Raw genomic sequence first — 24,139 nt, 5'->3', positions numbered from 1 at the left:
GCAGAGCAAGCTTCCGGCCTGGAAACCACCATCAGCCCATCCCATCTGGAGAACATTAGCAGGAATTTCCATTGGTAGCATCAAAACTCCCCTCCAGGCATGAAGGGGCCTGAGGACAACCAGGAGATGCTAACAAGATTTCCAGCAGAAGAGAAAGGGCAAAAATTATGTTTAAATTATGTAAAACTGCTTGTCTTAATATAGACTCTTGATCAAAAACCAAGGCATCTGAAGTAATTACAAGGCATCTACCTGGTAAGGCATCGTTACTAACTTGGAAGGAAACAACAAGAGGCAGCAATAAGGACATGCCTTCCATTCAAGCCACCAGAATTTTGGTACCATGTTACACGCCCCACTAGAAATGACGGTTTATAGCTGGACGGGGAGGGGAAAGCAAGCTCAGAGTCCCATGTGAGCCAACACAAGGGATCTGGTCTCTCCAGCTGGAACTAGGCTGTTGCTGTAGCAACCACCAGATGATGGACAGATTTTTGAATGTGCAGGGGTCTGGGATGATAAGCGCTTCCGGGTTATCCAATAAGCATTTTCAAACCTCCTAAAATGCGTACACTGTGGAAAGATACTAAATGCTATGTTTCAAGATCAATTTTAAATGCTTTTCTTTTAAAAAAAAAAATTGAAAGGATGGACAATCTGAACTATTTTTAGTCCTAAATAACCATTTGCGCTAATACCAGTTTTATTCACATGTCAAGTCAAAACTCCCATTCTTTGGGCAGCTCTGCTTACTTGCTTTCAGGAAGGTTGGACAGAATTAATGAAAAAGTATAGTAGCCCTAGATCACAGGAAGTTCTTTCCGAGGTGAATTTAATGCCAGGAGTTGGACAGGTTCTAGAAATCAACATAGTAAAAACACAGTGGGATGCCTTTGAACTTCACTTGCTGTATATACTTGACTCATTCCCTTAAGAAAATACTGTATCCACAAAGCAATTTCACTTTGGTTGAAATAGGAGTGAATAATGCCCATACTACAGTAGCATTTCCAGGCAACCAAGCTTCAATTCTCTGAGTTTTATGCAAAATACCCTTGATTTCAATACATCTAAAATGCTTTTGACACCCAACATTTAAAAAATGCAGTGAGATGCCTAGAATTACTGGAATTTGGAGCAAGTGGTTTCCTCAGATCCTGCCTGGAGAAGACCCTGGTAATCACGTAACCCACAGCCAACGTCTGAAGGAACAATCTTAAAATCCAGGCAAACCTTTTAGTGGGTTTATAATTATAACTTAAGCTTCTTTGATTGAATGTGGATTGGCTTTACTAAAAAACCTAAGCTAAAAGTCATCTATTTCAATGACCTTTTCATGGAAGCATGTTATATTCAGGTAGAGGGATGTACCTAAGTGTAATCAGCTCAACACCTGTGTAACCAGCACCTAGAAGAAGAAACAGGATGTAAGAGAGAACAAGAAGGCAGAGGGACCTCTGCGTTCCTCCCCGTCACCGTTCCCCAGTGGCAACCAGACCCTGACCCCATAAACTAGCTCCCCTGCTGCGAGCTTTACACAAACAGACTCACACACTGTGCGCTGTGTCTGGCACCTTCAACTCAACTGTTCTTCCATGCTGTTGCTCGTAATGATAGTTTGTTCATTCTCATCCCGATACAGCATTTGATCTATCCTTTCCATTAAAAAGATGCTCTGGATCTACTTTCACATGACCCATTCTAGGAAATAGTTACAATTTTCAAAGTAACTTCTTCTCAAGCTGAAAATCAAACAAGATAACAGAGAGCGGGGGTGGGGGTGGAGTGACACAAATGTGTTTTTCCTTGAAATGTGAGTGATGATACTTCTGTCGTGTTGCTTTAATGGGATTAGAATAAACATCAAACACGATTGCCTCTGAGCACTGAAAAGCACTGAGAAACAGTATTTTCAAAAGTCACCATAACTTTCTGTGTACAACACGTTCAAATCCCGTATATTTTCTTCCATTTCTGAAACCCACCCTCAGATTTGGTGGAACCGTTTCAAGGAGGTGCTAATTGATTCCGTCTTCCTTTTTTTTCAGTCTAGAAGGTCTAAAATGATTTTTGAAAGGAAATTAAAACACACTGCCAGCATGCATATTTTCAAATATATGACCAGTCGGAAGAGGCAGAAATTCCATGCCTCTGTACCAGGAGCATATTTTCAGAAAAGTCCCCATTTTTATTACTGCTGGGGTAGTACTGGGACCCTCTGCAGAAGCCCTCGAGCAAACACATTATCTTGAGAGCCTGCAACATCTTACCCAAAGCACAGCTCTGCTTTCAGATTGCTTCCTGGGAAATGCTTCCGCACACCTCCCCACGTCATCCAGATGAGAGCTTAACGTGGTCACCGCATCATTCAAACGCACGATCTTCTCAAGCTCATTTCCATGAAGAAAAATGCAAGCTCTGCCTCTAAAGGCAGATACAGACCAAGGCTTAAAAGTCCAAATTAATTCTACGTTTTACACTCTGCTGCATTAACTAACGAATCAAACCTAGATGACCTTTTCTTTTGAAAAGGAGTTTTAGGAGCTTTGACATCTGAGGAGAAAGAAACCAGCTAAAGCTTTTATCTTACATTTACTCCAAAAGATTGAAAAAGTAGTTCAGAATGTTCAAAACTTAGAAGTATGTCTTTTTAGCCAACTGATATTCCTTTACTCCTGCTAACCCTTACCCGAAAACATTGTGTATAAAACACGAGGAAGATCTAAGCTGATTTCAGCCTCAAACTTCACACGAACACACACGCACACTTGTGGTTCTGTGTGTATGCACAAGACATATAACACGAACTCTAAAACCGAGCTGCTGTCAGGAGTGTCCAGCTGGTCGAGAAAGGCCAAGACCAACCTTGACAGCCAGGTCTGCAGGGGGTGGGCCGGGGCACATCTCCCCAAGGTCAGGATTAGCGCTGAGCCCTCCGTTTCTCTGTCTCTGTTTCATTTTTTATACAACTCAAAAGGATCTGACTACACAGTCTAAGTTTCTTTCCAGAACTAACAGGCTTTGATTCTTCTTCAGAAATAAATCAAATGGTGAGAGGCAAGAAGGACGTCAAAGCAGAGGCCAGGAGCTGGGTGATCAGAGTTAGAGGAGGTTGGAGGCCTGGCTGCTGGTGAGGAATAAAGGATCAGATCCCCAGGGATTTCTGGAAAGGCCTCCGGATCTAGGAACAGCAATAACCCACAGCAATGGCCCAATCCTCGTGCCTTTGCATTTCCTGCTGACTAAGGGCAGGTGGGGGAGACAATACAAGAGTCAGAGTCTGTCCAGAGGGAGGGCAAGTTCAGGAGATGGGCATCGCCAGACCATGGGGCTCCCCACCCACTTCAGAGAAGGCAGCAATTCAGGGGAGAATATGGTATTTGGATTTTTAAATAAACTTTTAAAAATTCTAGAATAGTTTCAGATTTACCTAAAAACTGCAAATTTTTGCACTCTGCTCAATGATGGATAAATAATGTGAATGAGTAATAAACCTTTGTTCAATTCAGTTAGATTAAACTAAACCCCTGCCATTTTAGGGCCCCTTTTACTCTGTTTCTGTTGTAGGATTTACCTTTGTTTTTTCCCAGATGCTTGTCCAGTAGTATCATCTCAAATTGTTGAGTAGTTTGTCTTTCTTCAGTTACCATACACAAAATTTGAATTAGGGTCAGGTGCTGGACTGTTTCTTTTCTAACTGATTTTGTTTTCCATTGGTCTGTCTAGTTATGCAGCAATACCATGCTGTGTTTTTTTTGTTTTTTTTGGTTTTTTTTTGCGGTACTCGGGCCTCTCACTGTTGTGGCCTCTCCCGTTGCGGAGCGCAGGCTCCGGACGCGCAGGCTCAGCGGCCATGGCTCACGGGCACAGCCGCTCCGCGGCACGTGGGATCTTCCCAGACCGGGGCACGAACCCGTGTCCCCTGCGTCGGCAGGCGGACTCTCAACCACTGCGCCACCAGGGAAGCCCTACCATGCTGTTTTAATGTATCTGGCTTTACAAGTAACTTTTTATGTCTCCTAAGCATAATTCCTGTCCATCAGTCTTCTTTTTCAGAGTTTTCCTAAAATTCTTTTTTAAAATTTTTTTCCATGGGCAATTTTGTATCTTTCCCTTGTATCTTACGTCTACTCCTAAATATGTCAGTTTTAAAACTGTGATCCTTGGACTCCAGTTATTACAAATAAGATAGCTAATTTTTCTCAATTTCCTTTTCTCTTTTAACATTTCAATGAGTATAAAATCCTTAGCTCACTCTTCATTTCTTTGGATGTCTTTGTCCTGTTGCAAAAGTTCCTGTGGAAAAGAACAAAATAAACTTCATTCTCCCCCTATGTCTTAGTTTGCCCTGCTGCATTAAAAGTTCTTTCTTTACCCTTGAAGTTATGTTTTTAAATACATTTTTCAATTCTGTTATTTTGGTTTCCTTTTTCAGCAACTCACATGTTGGATCTCTTTTGCCTCTCATCTATATTTATTTTTCTCTTTATAATTTTTTTTCTGATAAAATTTCAAGCATACAGAAAAGTTGCAAGAGTTGCAGTACTCTTATTTTCCCTTTACCCTGGTTCACCCATTTTTAAAATATTTTGCCCCATTTGCCTTATGGTTTGTGCATTCTCTCTCTCCTCTCTTTCTCTCTCTCTCATATATATATATCTATTTATTTATTTATTTTTATTTTTTATTTTTTTTTATTTTTTTATTTTTTTGCGGTACGCAGGCCTCTCCCGTTGCAGAGCACAGGCTGCGGACGCGCAGGCTCAGCGGCCATGGCTCACCGGCCCAGCCGCTCTGCGGCATGTGGGATCTTCCAGGACCAGGGCACGAACCCGTGTCCCCTGCATCGGCGGGCGGGCTGTCAACCACTGCACCACCAGGGAAGCCCCTCTCACATATATTTTTATTTGCACTCCTTTACCTTAAATATATCAGTATATTCCCTGACAACAAGGTTATTCTTTTATAAAACCACAAAGCAATGTTCAAATCCAAGAAATTTAATATTGATACAATACAGTTATGTAATTCACAGTCTCTGTTCAAAGGTCATCAACTGTCTCAATAATGTCTATCATAAAGACCGCCCCCCAGCCCTGCCCAGCCCAGGGTTTCATAAAAGGCCACACATCATAGTCCATCATCATCTCTTGCGTCTCCTTTAAACTGAAGCATTCTTGCACTTCACTTTCTTTAATAACTTTGACCAGTTGTCTTTGAGAACATCATTCAATGTGGGCACTTGGATGTTTTGGTGTGATTAGTTGCAGGTTTTACATGTTTGGGGCAGAAACACCACAGAAGTGATGTTGTGATCTTCGCAGTGAATCATAGCAAGAGGTACTTGATCTCGCTTTGGTGCAAAGTTAACTTCCATCCTTCAGGGAATATGGTGTCTGCAAGGTTTCTTTGTCTCTAATAAGTGTCTTGTGGGGAGACACTTGGATGGAAACAAGATGTTTACAGGCTCAAACTTTCTCCCCCTGGTTTTGACCCGAGTCAATGGCTGTCCAACAGTGATTTCCTAAGGCCACTGTCCCTTCCTCTTTTCTCTGTTGGTTTTCTACATGAAGAAGGAGTGTTTCCTTCTCATTCATTCAGGGATTGACTGATTCTCAGCTTATCTGATGGATAATACTTTCCTTCCCTTGTTATTTATTTTGAGGCTCAAATGGTTTCAGAATGGACCGGGGGAATGTGTGTGTAAGCTGGCTCGTAGGGCCTTTTGGCAGGTCTCCATTCTCTGGCTCCTTTCTTACTTTGAGCACAAAAGGATGCTCTGTTCCTCATCTTGTACTTTCCTTGCTGCAATCCTAGAATCAGCCACTTCTCCAAGGAAACCATTTTTTTCAAGCCTTTTGTTAGAGGATGGTTTGCAGAGCTCAAGATGTGGGTGCCTCTGGTGCTGAGAGAGCTGGGGACTCTATGGAGAGAGTCACACATGTGTGCACCTGCACATGTGCATGTGCATGCACACAGTCGTGAGGTTACAGACACCTCCAATTCCTCTGCACACAATGGGGTCCGTTTTAATTTCCACCCTCTCTGTACTTGTAGCTCAGCCATCCAACAGGACATGAGAAAGTTGAGGCCAAGTATCCTCAAGATATTTACTTATTTTCTCAATCCTAAAATAATCAGAGGTAGTTTCAGAGTTAGTAACCGAAATGACTGTGAAAAACACAGTCACTAATCAGGATTCCATATGTATATACCATTTTTATCTTCAGGCTGAGGTAAATAGTCAAAATATTGTGTTCAAAGTTTTTTGGGCTAGTTTCCTGCTCGCCTTTGTCCTGTAATGTTTTTAACACTTTTTTCCCTGTTTTCTTTTGAGCTTTCTCATTTCTACTCTTCATGTCACTTCATTTTTTTTTAGTGTTTATTTGCCCTTAGACTCTATCCAGTTCCATCCTCCTTTTGGCGATGCTTTGTGTTTCATCATCTTTCACCTGAGTTCTTACATTTCTGCTTCATTGTATACCTTTTAAAATAGCACTTATTTTAAATTAATGAAAATTTTATTTTTTACAATTTTCATCTCTTCCAAAGCAATGATTTTCTGGAGAATCCCCTTCCTCTGTTGGTTGTCTTCACTGTCTTTTTTTTCTTTTGCAGCATCTTTGTACGGGTGCTGTACAGAAAGGTTCTCCTTCTTTTTCCATCATGCTGGTCAAGTGAGTGGGCATTCGGAGCCAGTTGCCTGCAGGACTGAGTGAGGGTGAAGCGGGTGTGTTTCCACAAAGCACGTGCTCTACTCCTTGGCCTCCACACGCAACTCCTTCTGCAAAATTGCTGTTTCTGTGCAGTTCCACACACAGTTCACCTCCTCTGCTTTTCTTTGTATTGTGTCACCTTATTCCTGTAATTGTTTTTCACAGTTTTTCCCTCAGGGTGAGAGCCACATGTCCTCAAACTTCACTTTTGTGAGCCTCTTGAAAATCTGCTGACACTGGGCTCTGTCTTTGCGAACATTCACCCACAGGTCGTTAAATCGATAGGCTTGGTCTCATAAAAATTCTATTTTCTTAAGAGCCCGGCCACTCATGTTTACAGCTGCATGCTGCCACCAGGTAGTAGTTTTTTCCCAGGGAACTCACTGAAGTGCATTCAATGGATTCCCCTAAGACAGGTCCGGGCGTGCTTTTTACGGACGTGAGTGTTCAGAATTCCCTTAGCCTGGTTCCTCAGAGAGCTTACGTGTTACTGCTTTGTTAGGAAGTGAGATCTCTGGAATCAGAAGTGGGAAAAAGGAAGAGGAAGCAGGGAACGGGGGAGAGGCCAGCAGAGTGCATGGCAGAGCTGCCCGGCTCCACAGCAAGCTTGCTCCACTGTCCATTCATCCACCACCGTCTTGGAGGGGCCCTCTTCCTACATGTGTCAGGGAAGGAAGAGGAAAGACAGCGCGCAGGCTCCCATTCCCCAGTGATCACAGCTTTGCCCCACCAGTGGTACTTTCTCACATTTCCAAGCCGAGGCCACGATTCTTACACCTCAGAGTGGACAGGCAAGCCCTGATAAGAGCTGCAGGTGGGCAGGCAGGAATCACCACTTTGTGCTGACTTAGCTTGGCCGTCCGTCCTGGTTCCCCAGATGTTCCCCATTTGAGTCTTCGGTCCCAAAGTACTTATTAAAAGCACCTCCTGTGGTTGAAAGAAATGTTTGGGGATGGATGACAAATCACATGGTTACATGGCTGCACCAGGAACAATGCGCCCAGCTCCCTGGAGACCGGTGAGTCTGACAGGTCCCCTGTACGCAGAGGATGTACACAGTCTGCAACATGTGTCTGGAGGTCTTGCCTTCAAGTACGCTGCCTGGTCAGTCACTCGCTCTGAGAGGTGAGGATGGCTTTCTCCTTTGCTCAGAAATGTTCCTCTTGATGTTCTGGGGACCTAATTCTCTCCTGCATGTGTCTGCTAATATTCAGATATTCAGATATAAGAAAAATGGCACAATGCATGGGATGGTACTGACCTGATAATCCTCAGAGGAGGAGACGAGGTGTTTATTTAGATGAGATATCCAATATGACCTGAGGAAATAATGGGGAATGTAACATTCGACCTGAAAATTGTCACCTGTCAGTGTCACTTCAGTGGTGACACGCATTGATTGAGTTTAATTAACTGGCCCATAATGTACTATTAAAAAGTCTCTGCTCAATGCAAACTAGTTTATATAGGATGGATAAATAACAAGGTCCTACGGTATAGCACAGGGAACTATATTCAATATCGTGGGATAAACCATAATGGAAAAGCATATGAAAAAGAATGTATATATGTGTATAACTGAATCACTTTGCTGTACAGCAGAAATTAACACAGCATTATAAATCAACTATACTTCAATAAAATAAATTTTTTAAAAAGTGTGTGCTCAAAACTACTTCAAGAACATGCATGTAATTTAGAAATTGTTACAGGGTGCTAACTTCAGCCACATCTAAAAAGAGCATTATCACACAAAATTTATCTTCCTAAATAATCTCTAAATATTTTCAAACAATCCAGTCCTAGTATCCAATGTACCGTTCTGCTTCTTGTAATTTTGGCTTCAAAGGTAAAAGTTAATTGGATATACTGAAAACCTCAGTGACACCCCAGAGGTAAAAGTCATCCATTTTAATTATGAAATGTTCAGAGCACATCATGTGAGCTGTGGTCAGCCAACATCCGAAATTCAGATCATGAGTCATCCCAATATGCAAATCACAAAGCAAGGGGCAAGGTTTTTCCAAATGTTTTCTCTCCCACAGGATTGAATTTGCATCTAAAATCACAAAAATACATTTCTGAAAGATTCAGTCACAACACAAGCAAGAGACACATTAGCTGTAAACTGTTCTTTGCTAAGGCGCCAACAAGAGAGCTGGGGGGGCAGGCCACGGAGCCCCTTCGCTCAGTGAGGTCAACAGATCCAACAAGAGAGCTGGGAGGGGTAGGCCACGGAGCCCCTTCGGTCAGTGAAGTCAACAGATCAGAAAACTGGGATTTGAGTTTAGAAGAAAATGATTATAGACAAAATACTGGAAAATAAAAACTACAAGAAGAGTCTGTGCTTCCTTATTATACAGATGTTTGCTATTTCCTTGATTCTCTGACACCCTCAAAAAGAAGCTGCTTCATCAACTTAGTAACAGACTTTTGGAGAAAAAAAATGTACATATGTTTGGGTTTTGTGCTTATTGTTTGACTAAACAAAAATAACATACATACCACATACTAACTCATTATTCTTTCCTTCTGTTGTTACAAGTTTCCCTACTTTCAGAAGTGAAAGATTATTCTAGAAGACTTTTGGTCATCACTAGCCATAGGTAAGATTATGGTGGCACATTGTCTTACAAAATCCATCCTTGTTAGTGTTTTTGACCAATTTAGCTGTTTTAGAATCAACAGCATAATTTTGAAACATGTCCAATAACATTATGGGTTTGTCTGAATTTCCTACGATTAAATGTATAGCTTAAGTTTTTGTCTGACTTGAATCATATTCTGCTGAAAGTTAAGCAGCTCTTCCTGACAGACATTTTGACAGACAGATGTTCACTGAGTGACAGGAATATGAATTCATTATGCCAACCATCCCAGATTCCTACTATGAGACTCCTGGCAATTCCTACAACCTTTGATTATATTGCCTGTAAGGTGACAGGCATTTTTTGGCATAGGAAGTGGTTGTATTCTTAAAGTTATAGTTGTAAATTTATGTTTTAATATATCTTAAGCAATGAATTCCAGATCCAAAACTGAGTTAACTTTCAAAGGCTTCTACTACTACCATTTCAATTGCCAATAACTCTACATATGTAGAGGATGGACAGTACTTTCTAGGGCAAATCCATGAGTGATAATAACCAATAATCAATTACAGAGAAGTTCTACTTCTGGTTTGTAGCAGACCCATGCTCCTACCTGCCTACAAGATCTGGATTAAAATTCATTGAAAAATCCTTCTGAAGGAACTGGGGAGCAGCTGTGACAAGATTTGAGTGGCCAGATCTTGGAGAGAAGGGAAGTTCTTAAGGGGTACTTACCTGTCTGCGCGTAGCTCTTCTTCTCAAAGCGTGTTTCGATCCATGGCTCATGGCAAGCGTGTGAGATGCTGGTCAGTGGGAAGGTGTTGGGAGGCTGAGAAGCCAGTAAAGCTTTCAGCAGCACCCTAAGCTTAAAGGACAGATGTGGAGTTTGGGCCAGCCAAGGTCGCTGAGGTGGGTTCCAAAGAAGCAACATTTGAGTTGGCCAATTGTCTTTATCACTTGCCTGTTTCCGTTTTCAGTGATTCCTGCTCTGTCTGCTTTCTCTCATTAAGTAGCATAGAGTCAGCTCTGCTTTGTATCTAGTCTGAAAATCTCAGCCTTTTAATTGGAGTGTTTATATCATTTACATTTAAAGTAATTATTGATAAGGTTAAGTCAAGGTAACCATTTTGTTATGCCTCTTCTATTTTCTTTTCTGTTTTTGGTCACTCTGTCTCTTTTCCTGTCTTCTTCTAACATTGTTTTGTTCTCAGTCAGAGAAAAAGCACTTTAACTCAATATGCAATCCAGGAAGCTATGAAATAAATAAATGCAAAAGGGCTTGAGTAGAAAAAACTTAGAACCTATAATGCATTTGCCCAGGACACTCTTATCCTGGAGAGAAGAAGGGTGTCAGAAAGGGAACGGGGAGTAACCAGGGACTGACTCCTACACCTAACCATTCCACCCTGTTTACAGACCTTCGCTCAAAGCCAAAGTAAAAATACACTTTGTGGCAGCCATTAGTGCCATTTAGAAATATCCTGGTTCTTCTCCTTATAATGACACGGTAGGACTGTACTTCCCTCACCCTTTGAAACTGGGTGTGGATGTGTCACATGCTTTGGTCATGAAATGCGAGTGGAATAAGTATCACTTCTGGGCAGAAGCTTTAAAAGCCAGTGTCTGAATCACAACGCTATCCCCCCTCCGCCTCAGGAAGCACAAGCTGTTTGAAATCAAAGTCTGCTGGGATGAATATGTGAGCGAATGTGACAAATCTGCTGACTGTGTCAGAAACGAGTGTAGTGAGAAATAAACTGTGATGTGGTGAGCCGGTGAGATGCGGGCTTGCTTGTAGTGCAGCACGACCTAACTTATCCTGATACACTCTCTACAACTTTTTAGATGAGATGATGCAGATTTTATAGCTATGCATCCGCACATATGTACACATGAACACAATGTGAGTGTCTTCTTAGCTGCGGTTGTATGTTTTATTAATATTCAGGTTCTGATTTGTACTTCTAGCCTCAATTTTATTTAACACAGAATTTAGTTTTTGCAGTACAGTAGAAATTAACACACAACCATACTTCAATAAAATAATTTTTTTTAAAGAACTTAATTTTTTTCAAAATTATCATATTATATGTAGAATCACATGCTTTTGATTATCATTAGTGGGTTTTTCCAGTCTTTTTTTATGATTACACCTTTTATTCTCAGCATTTAATCTCAAATTATTCATTTTGGGAAAGACTTGGGCTAATCCGTTAACAGGGAAGTTATGGGAAGGCTACTTAATATATATCCTTATATAATGTTTTACATTTCCTCAAACTCAAGCAACTTACTAGAAATGGATTTTGTGGATGAAAAAGGCTAAGTATTGGGCTCATTAAACAAGGGACCCGGACTCTATCTTATCTGTTATTTTTATCAATGATTTTTAAATTGCAGAGTAAAATCCCTTGGTTCACACCTGCCTAAGATCTGCTCTGTAGATAAGAACAAGCATCCAAACCAATAAAAATGACTTGTATAAAATCATAAAATTATAAACCTTTTTTTACTAACTCAACATATATTTATCTGACATCTGCTCTATGCCAGGCCTTGGGGACACACTAGCAAATCAAAGCCTTTGACCTCATCTGCTTGCATTCTTATAACAAATTTATATTTTTGTATAGAACATACAATATAAAATCTCAAAGATCCTAGGAAATTATATACGCTCAGAAGTGTGAGTTTATCTCCACTTTGCCTGCACTGTGTCCACTGTGCTTCTGCTCCCGTTCACATCTATGGCACGTCCCGCCCTCTGACAGCTGGCTTTCCTCCTCTTCCACCCAGACACTGGCTCTCCACCACGGCTCTGGTTAGTCATAATGTTTGTTCCTCAGAATATCACCTTCCTCCAGGCTCACAGTCTATCTCATGGCCTTTCTTGAAGCATCCTATTAGCCTGGTTCCAGCTACCTGTATTTCTCCGTATTTCTCAGCTTAAATTCCCAAGACACCGATTCGGACTTGTCCAGCGAGCTGTGGCATAAGCCACTTAAAAAGCACGTAGACCCACCCAGATTTGGAGGGAGTGCCCACCCCAACTCAGCCAGGGCCTGAGAAACATGCCTTCCCGCTGCACAAGAATGGACGAGGACGTTTCCTCAAAAAGCACCAGGAGTGGAGACGGTTCCCTTGAAGAAGCAGTAAGCATGGTTCATGATTATTTTGCTATTTACAAGTGTTAAAAAAACCCACTCTATTTAGACCACAGGTTCTTAGCTCTTAAATCCCCAATAAGGATGAAGAGTCAATATAAACTCCTTATGTTACAAAGACAAACTAAACTAACATAGACAACACTCAACTAACATAAATTGAACTAAAATTAAATTAAGTTAAAGCCAATGCAACGAATGTTGAGGGTGTGGAGAAAAGGGAGCCCTTGTGCGCGACTGGTGGGAATATAAATTGGTTCAGCTCCTATGGGAAACAGTATGGAGGTTCCTTTAAAAAATTAAAAATAAAATTCCCATATGATCTAGTAATCCAACTACTGGGTATATAGTCAAAGGAAATGAAATCATTAACATGACGAGGTATCCACACCTCCAAGTCCATTGCGTTACTTAAAATAGCCAAGATACAATGTGGAATGTGTTCACCGATGGATGAACTGATAAAGAAAATGTCATATACGTATGGCTCACAGCCTCTCTCAGAGCACCCAAGCCCTGCACTTTATTCCACCGTAACTCTTCCCCATTCCTCTCTCTGCCTCCGAGTCTTGAGTCTCTGCCGAAACACAGTGACAGTGCCTAACTCCCAGCCATAAAAAAACAGCCTCTGTTTTCATTCAGTGACCTTTGTTTACTACCACAAGAAAAAAAAAAAACAAGTTTGGGAATTAAGATGATAAATACCTATAAAATCAGAAAGGATCTGAGTAGGGCAAGCAGAGACTTAACCAGTACATTTTTGTCCTTTGAGAAGGACGTCGTAAGTTACTCGGTGTCATTGAAACTTAAAGTCAAGGTCAGGAAATGTCCCCTATGGAAACAATCATAACAAAACAGACATGTCAGGTCACCATGAAGGAGCCCATCTTAGGAGATTATTTGTAAAGTTGATACTTACTAAGTACAGTGTTGCCTCTGTTTCTTCCAAGGTCCCGCTATCAAAACAATTTGACCAAGAGCTGAGTAAGTAAGAAATCCACAGTGAGAGGCAAAAACTGAGATATTTGAGGGTCGGCTCCCATCCACATCCCGCCTCTTCCTTGAAGCTGGTGCAGATCCTTTAAGCACACTCAGCTCTCTGCTTGCCTCCAGTATCACCCTCACAGCCCACGAGAGCCCATGACCCTGAACTCCATGTTCTGTCTGATGCATAGTTACGTAACTACTGTCCCTGGTCTTGCTAGGGTTCCATGAGTTAATATCAGATCCCTCAAGCAACGGTTAATTTTCTGAGGGCAGAAGTATAGATGTACATCCTGGACCACTCACTGTGGTAGCAACACAACTGGACTGACCACAGTCACAAGTCCTCGTGAAGCGCCTATGTCTTCCTACATCATAGCTCTTCCCGTAGTGTGTGCAGCTGCCTGTTTTCTTAGGTGTCCACCACCCAACTAGAAAGACCCTAGGGCAATAATTGCGTTCTTTCATCTTTACATCCCTGGTGTGTAGCATAGGAGCTGGCTCATAGTAGGGCTCGATGCTGATGTTTCCTAGGCTGTCGACTCCCATCTGAGAAACAGCTACACGTGAGTCAGCAATGACCTGGCCGAGGTAGCAGTGGTGTGTTTAATATACCAGGGGTTGCAAAGTTTTCCTTAAAGGGACAGATGGTCAGTTTTACATGTGCAGGATACGGGGTCTCTGGTGCAACTACTCAACTCTATCCTTTTCAGACAGAGCATTCCCTAGACAACAGAACACAAACGAGCATGGCTGTGTTAATACCACTTCCTTCACAAAAACAGACAGAGGGCTGGATTTTGAGACCAGCCACAGACCTACCTTTGACATAGAATGTCAACACCTCAAAGGGCTACGAGCATCTTAGAAACATCCAACGAATCCAATACTTCAGCCCAAGGCTCTGTCTCTGGACCAACCTCAAAGGCGATGTGATTTGTTGCCTGCATTCACAAAGGAAGGAAGCGCAAATTTTCACATCAGTTAGGGCAGAGGAAAGTGGAGGCTGGGCGAAGAGCCTGCCCAGGGAGGAGCAGAAGGGACCGTGGTCTTCAGTCTCCACAACGACCGTGAGTGAGGCTCCGACCCCCTCACTTAATGCTCAAAGAGCACACTACAAAGCAGGCATTGTCATTTCTAGTTTACACCTAAAGAAACAGGGATGCAAGTTTGCAAACTGTCTTGTTTGAGAACACAAGGCTCCTGGGAGGAAAAGACAATGTCAAGTCCAGGTCTACCCACTTGCAGTAGCCCTGGGCTCAGTTCCAGGACTGGAGCCGGTGTCTCAGGACAGGTGCTGCGTGTATTTACAACCGTGACCTGCAGTGGCCAGACAACCCTAGCCTCCACTCACAATATGACGTTTGATATTCTCTTAACTCTGGAAATCTGTCACCCAAAGATGAGAAGAAACCTTGTATGATGGAATTAAACAGCTTGGATTAGCAACTGCCCTGAAATTATCATTTCATGATCGATTATCAAATTCATGGTCTCAGCAAAATGCAACCCATTGCACGTCTGTAAAGAAAGAAGTCTTCGTGTTAAAACGGTTCCATCTATTTCAAAAGTAGAGAATATAGTTTTTCTATAATTAAAACAGACTATTCTTATTACTTAAACACATTTTAAAGGTATATAAAAGTTCTAGATTTCAAGTTCTCACTAAGATGAGGCTGAGCTTATTTCTGGAATGAACGCAGATCCACAACTTGCTGTGTCCTCTATTTCTGGCGGACCTTACCTGTTCCTCCTGGCCACAGCCTTTCTTTATACAGATTCCGTTAAAAAGAAGCATGAAGATTTGGGGAATCAAAATCACACACACAAAGCCTGTTAATATAACTGACTCAAAATATACACTAAAAAGATGATAAAAGTTCATTTGTTCTCCAGTGGATTTTGACCTAAGCTCATTGGCTGTCTCCTTTCAAAAGACGCAAACTTTTTAGAGGCAGTGCAGAAACAATGGCTAGATTCTCAAGTGTGCCAGTGGAGGTTTTCCTTTTGAGATGCTGATAAAGAGGTTGTTTTGTTTGTTTGTTTCTCAAGTTTTAAACACACACACACACACACACACACACACACACACACCAATGGCTGGAACAAATTCCTTGTTTGAGTTCAAGGGCAGCGAAGCTCTCATGCTTCCTCTCAGGAAGTCTTTGCACTCACTCTGCCCCTGCCCCCAGACCCTCTCCTGTGCTCGGGCATCTCAGAATCTCCCCGCCACCAGCTCTCCAGAGGTTTCCTGGCCCTGTTAGCCTGTCCTGGAGACTTGAAGAAATTCTTGGCTATGGTGTTTTTCCTAGGGTTTTAAAAAGTCATTTTCTTAAAAAACAGCAATTTAACATTCAGGTTATTTTGAAGCCTTTGCAGTCAAAGACTGCACAAGCAAAGGTTCTTATAGCACTCTCACCCACATGTCCATATGTTATATGTTGGATAGCCAAGATGTTAAACATAAGCTTTAATAAATGCAGCGAGGCTAAATGAAGTCAGCAGGCATGACATTTGCATTTACTGCTTAACCATGACTTAGCCTCCCTGTTCCAAATGCAGACAGACAGGCTTGAGCGTGAGAGGGGAAAAAAATCAGTCTCCCTGGATTCTTACCAGTTTGTGGACATATATTATAATTTTCAAGTCTACCATCTCATTTCTAGTGTTTTTTTTTTTTAGCTTTTTTCTTACCTCATTTTTCTTTCTTCATAACCTCATTTCGTGGCTCAAATGAACACAGAGGAAGTAGGGAAGGAATATTGCAAACAATACCTCTCAGGTATGTTTGAGATAAGATTAGAACGCAGAGGATCAGGCTTGCCTGGGACTCGTGATCACGTGATGTAAGTTACCATCCTGATGACTGCGGCTTGTTTTGTAAAACACAAAGTCTTCAAGAATACTCATATGATTGGGTAGTCAGAGGAAGAGCTACAGAAGAATACATCTTTGTTACTTGATTTCAAGTATAATCGCAAATAGCTTTCGACACTGAGAAGGGAGCAACATTCACTCTCTCCTTGTGGAGCCGAGCCAAACACCTGGATGGAAACTGAAAAAGAAAAATCAGGCAAATTACCTGTCATTGAACTGTCATGAAGTGAAACACTCAGGTCTTTGGAGACATCAAACACAACCTTTTGATGAGTGGATCCCTCTTCAGAGCTAAAATTCTCTTTAAAACTGCCTTGTGTTTCTTACATAAAAGTCAGAGTGTCTTCAAATGAACTTATCTACGAAACAGAGACTCACAGACACAGAGAAGAGACTTGTGGTTGCCAAAGCGGGAGGAGGGATGCAGGAGGGATGGATTGGGAGTTGGGGATTAGCAGATGCAAACTATTATATATAGGATGGATAAACAACAAGGTCCTACTGCATAGCACGAGGAACTATATTCAGTATCCTGTAATAAACCATAATGGAAAAGAAGAATATATATATGTATATACATGTATAACTGATCACTTTGCTGTACAGCAGAAATTAACACATTGTAAATCAACTATACTCCAATAAAATTTTTTTTAAAAAGTCAGAGCATCTTACGTCACAGAATGGCGCAGAGTTCCAGAGACGTGGAACAGCCGTGGGGAGAGCACTTCGGGGGCTGGGCTGTCCTCCAGCAAGAAGACAGGAGGTGAACTAGGACACACCACCAAAGACAGACTGACAGCCAACATCTCTGAGGATTCACTGCAACAGGTGGGGGCCGAGTAATTCACCTCATTAAGCGTCTAAACACCCCCGGCATGTAATCTGTACTGCTCCTAGGATACTGCTAACGCTACTGCTAAGAGCAGCTATGCCTTACTGATTGATTGTTGTATATCAAGAACTGTTCTAAGCACTTCATGTTCACATCTATGCATTTAGCCCTATGGCAACCTACGAAATCAGTCCCACTTACTAGATGAGGTCAGAGACCTGCAGAGATCCACTCACCCCATCGACATGCCTGAAGCCGTGTGGAGGGGTGGTCCTGCAGAGGGCGACCGTGTGGAACATGTCCCCTCGGTCTCTGAAAACCAGCAGCATTCCAGTCTGGAGTGTTCTGCCCGGGGATCCCTTCCATCCACCCAACACGTGACTAGTTGAATAACTACTGTTTATCGCTCTAGGACGGAGCCTGTGCCCTGTCGGTCTTGTCTTTTTCATGGGTCCTGTTTATAAATGCAGACACAAACCATCTGATGACCGTGAACATTTCAGCTGTTCTTTTCCTCTGCTCTCCGTTTACATATATCTCAGAACCCACAATCCCACTGCTCAGCTACTAGCTGTCAGCAATAATGAATAAATTGAGAAGGACACAGAAAAATGCAGAGAAGAGAGGGATTCTACTGCTTACTTTATTCACCATGATCCTGGCAACTAAAACTTTTTTTTTAAAATTTTTATTTTATAGTGGAGTAGAGTTTATCTACAATGTTGTGTTAGTTTCAGGTGTACAGGAAAGTGATTCAGTTATACATAATACATCCATTCTTTTTCAGATTCTCTTCCCATATAGGTTATTACAGGGTACTGACTAGAGGTCCCTGTACTATACAGTAGGTCCTACTAAAACATTTTTAAGTGTTAGCATGTGGTGCTCTAGCATTTGGTATTTTTACCCTGTAATACATTAATATAAGTTTTTTCATTCTAAGGATGAGACCTTCTGGTTTGACCTTTTAGAGAGAACCTTATTTCATTACAATGCTGTAACTATCTATCTTTTCTGCAAATGTCTTTCAAATATTTATATCAACCTCAGATTTTCACAATTCACGTAAAGCTTGGGAACAGGAGTTCATTGACCTGGAGAAGGTAGCATCCCAGCTCACTATAACCAATTAGACAACAAAGGCAACGTGAGTAGTGAGTAGAGAACTACGTTTAACACTGTCATCTGACCTCCCCATTTGTAAAGAAAGCAGGAGGATGACAAGGGAGGTGGTACCAGAACCATCCCTTCAGCTAGAGAAGGGATTGGAAGCAACACCTAGGCCAGCAGCTACCCCGACACTCCACAGCTCTGAACCTGCTAGTGTATGATGATGATGTTTTTCTAACTTAATTGTTAAAACCAAGGCAACATAAGCCATTTTTCCAAAAATGGTTCAAATCATTATGCTTTGAATTGTTTGTCTTTAACAATAAAGGGATGCATTATGCCACGTAATGCGAAATCAGGGGTCAGGTGGTTTGACAATTGGAAAACAGAGTCACAACAACTTCCCCGGAGATCTATGTTCTTTCCACCTTCTGTTTTACCATTCGGTTGTCTTTTACCCACATGCTTGTCCCCTCATGACTGCAGAAAGGCTGAGCAGGTCTGAGCATTCCATCTTTTTTTTTTTTTTGGCAGACTTCATTGTTGTTTTATTTTAAGAAATTTCCACAGTCACCCCAACCTTCGGCAACCACCACCCTGATCAGTCAGGAGCCATCGGCTTCAAGGCAAAGCCCCCCTACCAGCAAAAAGATTACAACTCGCTGAAGTGAGCATTCCATCTTCACACAGCGGTAGCCAAGACCTGGGGATGGAATGGTCCTCCTTTGCACCACTTTTTCAGAAAGAAGAAAACCTTTTCAGAGACCCACCACCAGCAGCAGCAATGATGAATTCTGTTCAGAACTCTGGCCCATTTTTTTAATTGAATTCCTTGTTTTCTTACTGTTTTTAAAAGTCTGTGAATATTTTGAATACCAGTTCTTTCTCAGATATGTGTTTTGTAGATTTTCTCCCAGGGGGTCTTTACATTCTCTTTACAGTGTCATTCACAAAGCTAATTTTATTTTAATTTTAAAGAAGTCCACCTTAATAATTTTTTCTCTTTCATGAATTATGCTTTTCATCTTGTACCTAAAGCGTCATCACCGCAGAGGGCAGTCAAGATGGCACCGTGGGAAGACACGGAGTTGGCGTCTCCCCACAACTAGGGCGCCTGCCGGCCGCTGGTGGGGAATTCTGACGCCCAAGGAGACGGGTGGAACCCCAAAGTGAACCAGTAGGACGTGGGGTGACTAAGGGGGGAGGAGAAGTGGAGGCCAGGGAGATCAGGAGAGGCAGGTGGGAGGGGCCCTCCGGGACCGAAGGAGCAGGAGAGGAGAGGAGGGCATTTGCCCCGCCCACTCGAGCCCAGGAAGCCTGCTGGGCTCCCAGGTGAGGTCCTCTGCCCTCTGAGACCAGGGATGGGGGGCACGCCTGGGCCCCTTCTGTTCCTTGAGCCTAAGCCCCACCCCGGACACCCCCAGGAACTTTTCCAGCCCTGTGGGTCCTGAGTACTGGCCCCACCCACCACCCAAACCTCACCCTTGCTTAGGCCCCGCCCTCCACAGCTAAGGCCTCCCCCCGCTTTTCTTTCTTTCTTTTTTTTTTCTTTTCCCTCCTCCTCTTTTTTACTATTGTGGTACTGGTGTACTTTCCAGTTGTTGATTCATCTATATTTTTATTTTTACATTCTTTCTAGCATATCTGTTAGTTTCCTCGTCTAATTTTATTTTTTACTTTGTTATTGTCCTTTTGTTTTGTTTTGTTTTGTTTGCCACCCCACGCGGCTTCTGGGATCTTGGTTTGAGAGCCTGGGGTCGGGCAGAAGCACCTGTGGTGGGAGCTCTGAGTCCAAACCACTGGATTAACAGAGAACCTCAGACCCCAGGGGATATTCATCAGAGTGAGGCCTCACAGAGGTCCTCATCTCAGCACCAAGACCCAGCTCTACCCAACAGCCTACAAACTCCAGTGTTGGAAACCTCAGGCCAAACAACCAGGAAGGCAGGAACACAGTCCCACTCCTAAAAAAAAAAAAAATGAGACAGCAAAAAACTGTCACAGATGAAGGAGCAAGGTAAAACCTACATGACCAATTAAATGAAGAGGAAATAGGCCACCTACCTGACAAAGATTTCAGAGTAATGATAGTAAAGATGATCCAGAATCCCGGAAACAGAAGGGAAGCATGGATTGGGAAAATACAGGAAATGTTTAACAAAGATCTAGAACTAAAGAATAAACAAACAGAGATGAACAACACAATAACTGAAATGAAAAATACACTGGAAGGAATCAATAACAGAATAACTGAGGGAGAAGAACGAATAAGTGAGCTGGAAGAAAGAATGGTGGAAATAACTGCTGAGGAGCAGAATAAAGAAAAAAGAATGAAAAGAATTGAGGACAGTCTCAGAGACCTCTGGGACAACACTAAACGCACCAACACTTGAATTATAGGGGTCCCAGAAAAAGAAGGGAAAAAGAAAGGGTCTGAGAAAATATTTGAAGAGATTATGGCTGAAAACTTCCCTAACATGGGAAAGGAAATAGTCACCCAAGTCCAGGAAGCACAGAGAGTCCCATACAGGATAAACCCTTGGAAAAACACACCAAGACACATACTAATCAAACTAACAAAAATTAAATTCAAAGAAAAAATATTAAAAGCAGCAAGGGAAAAGCAACAAATAACATACAAGGGAATCCCCATATGGTTATCAGCTGATTTTTCAGTGGAAACTCTCCAGGCCAGAAGGGAGTGGCAGGATATACTTAAAGTGATGAAAGAGAAAAACCTACAACCAAGATTACTCTACACAGCAAGGATCTCATTCAGATTTGATGGAGAAGTCAAAAGCTTTTCAGACAAGCAAAAGCTAACCAGCTTTTTTTTAACCAGCTTTACAACAAATGTTAAAGCAAATTCTCTAGGCGGGAAACACAAGAAGAAAAAGACCTACAATTACAAACCCAAAACAATTAGGAAAATGGGAATAGAAACATACATATCGATAATTACCTTAAATGTAAATGGATTAAATGCTCCCACCAAAAGACATAGACTGGCTGAATGGATACAAAAACAAGACCTGTATATATGCTGTCTATAAGAGACCCACTTTAGACCTAGGGACACATACAGACTGAAAGTAAGGGGATGGAAAAAGATATTCCATGAAAGTGGAAATTAGAAGAAAGCTGGAGTAGCAATTCTCATATCAGACAAAATAGACTTTGAAATAAAGACTATTACAAGAGACAAAGAAGGACACTACATAATGATCAAGGGACCAATCCAAGAAGATATAACAATTTATATATATAATTTATAATTTATATAATTTACAATTTATATTTTTTTATTTTATTTTATTTTTTATATATTTATATAATTTATAATTTATAATTATATTTATAAAATATAATTTATAAATATAATAAATATGTATGCACCCAACATAGGGCACCTCAATACATAAGGCAAATACTAACAGCCATAAAAGGGGAAATCGACAGTAACACAATCATAGTGGGGGACTTTAACACCCCTTTTACACCAATGGAGAGATCATCCAAACAGAAAATAAATAAGGAAACACAAGCTTTAAATGACACAACAAACCAGATAGATCTAATTGATATTTATAGAACATTCCACCCAAAAGTGGCAGAATACACTTTCTTCTCAAGTGCACATGGAACATTCTCCAGGATAGATCACATCCTGGGTCACAAATTAAACCTCGGAAAATTTACGAAAATTGAAATCGTATAAAGCATTTTTCTGACCACAACTCTATCAGATTGGAAATCAATTACAGGAAAATAACTGTAAAAAACACAAATACATGAAGGTTAAACAGTGCGCTACTAAATAATGAAGAGATCACTGAAGAAATCAAAGAAGAAATAAAACAATACATAGAAACAAATGACAAGAAAACACGATGACCCAAAACCTATGGGACACAGCAAAAGCAGTTCTAAGAGGGAACTTTATAGCAATTCAATCTCACCTCAAGAAACAAGAAAAATCTCCAATAAACAATCTAACCCTACACTTAAAACAACTAGAGAAAGAAGAACAAAGAAAACCCAGAGTCAGTAGAAGGAAAGAAATCATAAAGATCAGAGCAGAAATAAATGAAATAGAAATGAAGAAAACAAAACGAAGATCAATAAAACTAAAAGCTGGTTCTTTGAGAAGATAAACAAAATTGATAAACCCTTAGCCAGACTCATCAAGAAAAAAAGGGAGAAGACGCAAATCAATAAAATTAGAAATGAAAGAGGAGAAATCACAACTCACTGCAACTAGAGAAAGCCCGCGCACAGCAACAAAGACCCAACGCAGCCAAAAATCAATAAAATAAATAAAATTTTAAAAACACTTTAGAAATGAAAGAAATCAAAGATGACATAAACAGATGGATTGGAAGAATCAATACTGTTAAAATGACTATACTACCCAAAGCAATCTACAGATTCAATGCAATCTATATCAAACTACCAATGGCATTCTTCACAGAATTAGAACAAAAAATCTTATAATTCGTATGGAAACACAAAAGACCCTGAATAGCCAAAGCAATCTTGAGGAAAAAAACAGAGTTGGAGGAATCAGGCTCCCTGACTTCAAACTACACCACAAGGCTACAGTAATCAAGACAGTATGGTACTGGCACAAAAACAGAAATATAGATCAATGGTACAGGATAGAATGCCAAAAGATAAACCCACACACATATGGGCACCTAATTTACAACAAAGAAGGCAAGAACATACAATGGAGAAAAGACAGTCTCTTCAATAAGTGCTGCTGGGAAAACTGGACAGCTACATGTAAAAGAATGAAATTAGAACACTCCCTAACACCATACACAAAAATAAACTCCACATGGATTAAAGACCTAAATGTAAGACCAGACACTATAAAACTCTTAGAGGAAAACATAGGAAAAACACCCTTTGACATAAACCACAGCAAGATCTTTTCTGACCCACCTCCTAAAGGAATGGAAATAAAAACAAAAATAAACAAATGGGACTTAATTAAACTTAAAAGCTTTTTCACAGCAAAAGAAACCATAAACAAGACAAAAAGACAACCCTCAGAATGGGAGAAAATATTTGCAAATAAAACAACTGACAAAGGATTAATCTCCAAAATATACAAACAGCTCATGGAGCTCAATATCAAAAAAACAAACAATCCAGTTAAAAAATGGGTGGAAGACCTAAATAGACATTTCACCAAGGAAGACAGACAGATGGCCAAAAGGCACATGAAAAGATGCTCAACATCACTAATCATTAGAGAAATGCAAGTCAAAACTACAATGAGGTATTCCCTCATGCCGGTCAGAATGGCCATTATCAAAAAAGCTAGAAACAATAAATGCTGGAAAAGATGTGGTGAAAAGGGAACCCTCCCACACTGTTGGTGGGAATGTAAATTGATACAGCCATTATGGAAAACAGTATGAAGGTTCCTTAAAAAACTAAAAATAGAACTACCATGTGACCCAGCAATCCCACTACTGGGCATATACCCTGAGAAAACCATAGTTCAAAAAGAGTCATGTACCACAATGTTCATTGCAGCTCTATTTACAATAGTCAGGACATGGAACCGACTTAAAGTCCATCGTCAGATGAATGGATAAAGAAGATGTGGCACACATATACAATGGAATATTACTCTGCCATAAAAAGGAACGAAATTGAGTTATTTGTAGTGAGGTGGATGGACCTAGAGTCTGTCATACAGAGTGAAGTAAGTCAGAAAGAGGAAAACAAATACCGTATGCTAACACATATATATGGAATCTAAAAAAAAAAAAATGGTACTGATGAACCTAGTTGCAGGGCAGGAATAAAGAGGCAGACATAGAGAATGGACTTGAGGACATGGGGTGG

The sequence above is a fragment of the Grampus griseus genome (genome assembly GCF_964374135.1).
Source record: "Grampus griseus genome assembly, chromosome: 15".
Classification (NCBI taxonomy): Eukaryota; Metazoa; Chordata; class Mammalia; order Artiodactyla; family Delphinidae; genus Grampus; species Grampus griseus.
Note: the sequence above shows the minus strand (reverse complement) of the source record.